We start from the raw sequence: 2,884 nt of genomic DNA, 5'->3' as shown, positions 1-2,884 counted from the left end.
CACAGTGAGATGGATGTTCAGGAAACACCAGAGCTTCATTCTGTGGAATTCATGTGCAACTGTAGAATTTAATGTCCTCTATGTATTCCCAGTTATCAGTAAAACAGATTTACAAACTGCATTTGCTGAGAAAAATCCAAAAACCGATTAGGAGGGCAGACCTGGAAATTGAAATACTGGAGCACAAGTTAGAGGTGGTGATGGTCACAGGTGAATTATGTTAACTACTGGAACATGAACTGAACTATCTTTTATTTGTAGGGAATAAAGCAGACCAAATGAAATGTGTTTCATGTCTTTATTTGCTGTGGTGGTGATGATGGAGACTTAAACTCTAAAGTGATTATTGCATACGGTGTCTCTGACTGCTCTGCTGTCCTGGATAGCTGCAGGTGGATGGGCTCATCATCTGGGTCTTCAGTTTGTAGGGCAGGGTGTTGCTCTCCTCTAATAGTGGTAATATTATGAAGAACAACACATGCCACAGTAATATCACAGGCCCTCTCAGGGGTCACCCTGAGGAGACGTAGGCTCTGGAAACGGGCTTTCAGCAGGCCTATGGTCATCTCCACCCGGGCTCTGGTCCTGCAGTGAGTCCGGTTGAAGTTCTGTTGGGGGCCTGGTTCAGGGTCAGGGTATGAGGTCATCAGCCTGGGTTGTCATGGTAACCCCTGTCACCCAGCAGAAGGCCATCAAACTCTCCTGTAATGTATAGAGGATACATCAGAGTATATTAAAGGAGGGAGACAAGAGAATTCTATTGTGAAAATCTTTATGCTGCTGACCACGCTGCAGTCTGTTGCTCAGGTTAGACTCTCCATAAATCCTGGAGTCATGAACAGACCCAGACCACGTGGCCTCCACATTAGAAATGATGTATGCAGCATCACAGATGATCTGGACAGTGCAGAGAATGACAGATGTTGAACTATGATGCAGTCTTTAACATTTAGAAACAGTAGTCAGTCTACCTGTAGCCTACCAGCACATTTATGCTGTGAATGGACTTCCTGTTCATGATGTGAGGGAGCTGTGATGGGGATGTGTGTGCATCTATGCAGCCAATCACACTGGGAAATCCTAAAAGAAATTCAAATGACTGATCCCAGTCTGAGGCTGCAGCACAATGTCATGAACAGAATATGATTTAAAATGAATTTAACAGATCTCTACATCATTCACCTGTAATCCTGTGGATCCTCCTTGATGTTCTGACAGGTTTATGTCCAGGAAAACCACAATGATGAGTAAAAATCGTTTCAGAGCCAGGAAAACTTTTCTGACTGTCCTCCATACAGTTGTCTTACTCTGCATCTCTGACATCATATAAAAACTTCCATTTGCAAAGAACCGCAGCGCAACACACAATATCTGCTGGATGTGAGAGCATGACTGGTTGGTAATGTAAATGTAAGGACGGATTAGGTTGTTTATGTAGATCATGGACTTGAAACGATTACAAAACGGTACCGCTCAAACAGATAATTGTCCGGAAATGCGAGAACATTTATGCTCGGTCTGATAACAATCTACCGACGAATATTTAATTATCTGTGCAGTAATGCTGCTCCTTTATCCACTGGATCGTTAATAAAAGCTGTTCTACGCCAAAACTCGCTCGCTTACTGACTGAATGAATGAGGAAATGAAACAGCGTGTGGCTGAAAGAGGGCGGAGACGGAGAGAAACTGGAGGTTTTCTCAGATAAACCTGCTGGTGACCAGGTTAGAGTCATAGAGTCTGTTACTGCGGTAACTGACCGAGAGTTGAAGTTACCCCTCTTTGTGAAACAGGCTAGAGTTACCCCTCTGTCTCAGGGTTAAGTTACCTCGCTTCGTGAAACAGAAAACTCTGAGTTTCCCTCATTTCAGGGTTAACAAACTCAGAGTTTTCACTTAACCTGCTTCGTGAAATAGGCCCTAAGAGCCTGCGGTTTTGTTTGTTTATCAAGCTATTTTTCGGTCAAGTCAACCCCACAGAAGGACGAACGGTTCCTGTGATCTCTCCACCATCTGCTGAGGTCCACCCAGCTGAGCCGAACCGGATCAGCGGCACTCAACTATAAGACGGCACGATGCCAAGACGTTGCCATAGCGACGGACTTCACGACTCGGGGATCAACCAAGGATTGAAGTTAAAGTCCGTTCAAGGCCACGTTGTCCCAGCCGAACCTCTGAGCCATTCTCCAACAAAGTAAGCCAGCAAACGCATTGGTGTGATCTGAATTATTGGGTTGACGTCTCAAAATAGCTTGAAATCTTCCTTAAATAGCTTCCAAAATCTTCTTTAATAACTCCGTTTAGGCACTTATCAGTCGTTCATTTTCCAAATTATTAATCATCCCGTCATACCTTCAGCGGTCTGATTACTCAGTCCATAATCCTAGTGAGAAATGCAAATCTGAATAATTAACACACACACACACACACCTATTATCACCTACACCTACACACACACACACACACACACACACACACACACACACACACACACACACACACCTATTATCACCTACACACACACACACACCTATTATCACCTACACACACACACACACCTATTATCACCTACACACACACACACACACACACACACACACACACACACGCACCTATTATCACCCACACACACGCGCACACACACTTATTACCTCACACACAAACACCCATTATGGGGATGGCTAGTGTGACGTCACGGACCACTTCCGTGTCCAAGCCGCGGCGCACCGAATGAAAACACAATGGCAGTAGCGAAAGAACCGGTCACCTTTTTCACTGTGACATCTTATTTTGCGGATTTTCCGAAGTCGGTAAAGCGAGGTCTTAACTCTTACAACTCAAACAGAGTTGTAAGAGTTAGTGTGCTGGCAGGTGGTTTTAAAGGG

The 2,884-nt window shown here is 44.6% G+C and overlaps 1 long non-coding RNA gene across 1 annotated transcript; it reads right to left on the bottom strand.

The window, feature by feature from the left end:
- Nucleotides 1-284: 284 nt before the first annotated feature.
- Nucleotides 285-1,872, bottom strand: LOC127534491 (uncharacterized). Its single transcript, XR_007942658.1, has 2 exons — nucleotides 786-1,872; nucleotides 285-702 (listed from the first exon to the last, which is right to left on the bottom strand). It is a non-coding gene; the product is annotated as an uncharacterized LOC127534491 (long non-coding RNA).
- Between the last annotated feature and the right edge of the window lie 1,012 nt (nucleotides 1,873-2,884).

Source organism: Acanthochromis polyacanthus, chromosome 6 (genome assembly GCF_021347895.1).
Source record: "Acanthochromis polyacanthus isolate Apoly-LR-REF ecotype Palm Island chromosome 6, KAUST_Apoly_ChrSc, whole genome shotgun sequence".
In the NCBI taxonomy this organism is placed as follows: Eukaryota; Metazoa; Chordata; class Actinopteri; family Pomacentridae; genus Acanthochromis; species Acanthochromis polyacanthus.
Note: the sequence above shows the minus strand (reverse complement) of the source record. Positions and strands in the feature narration are given on the sequence as shown.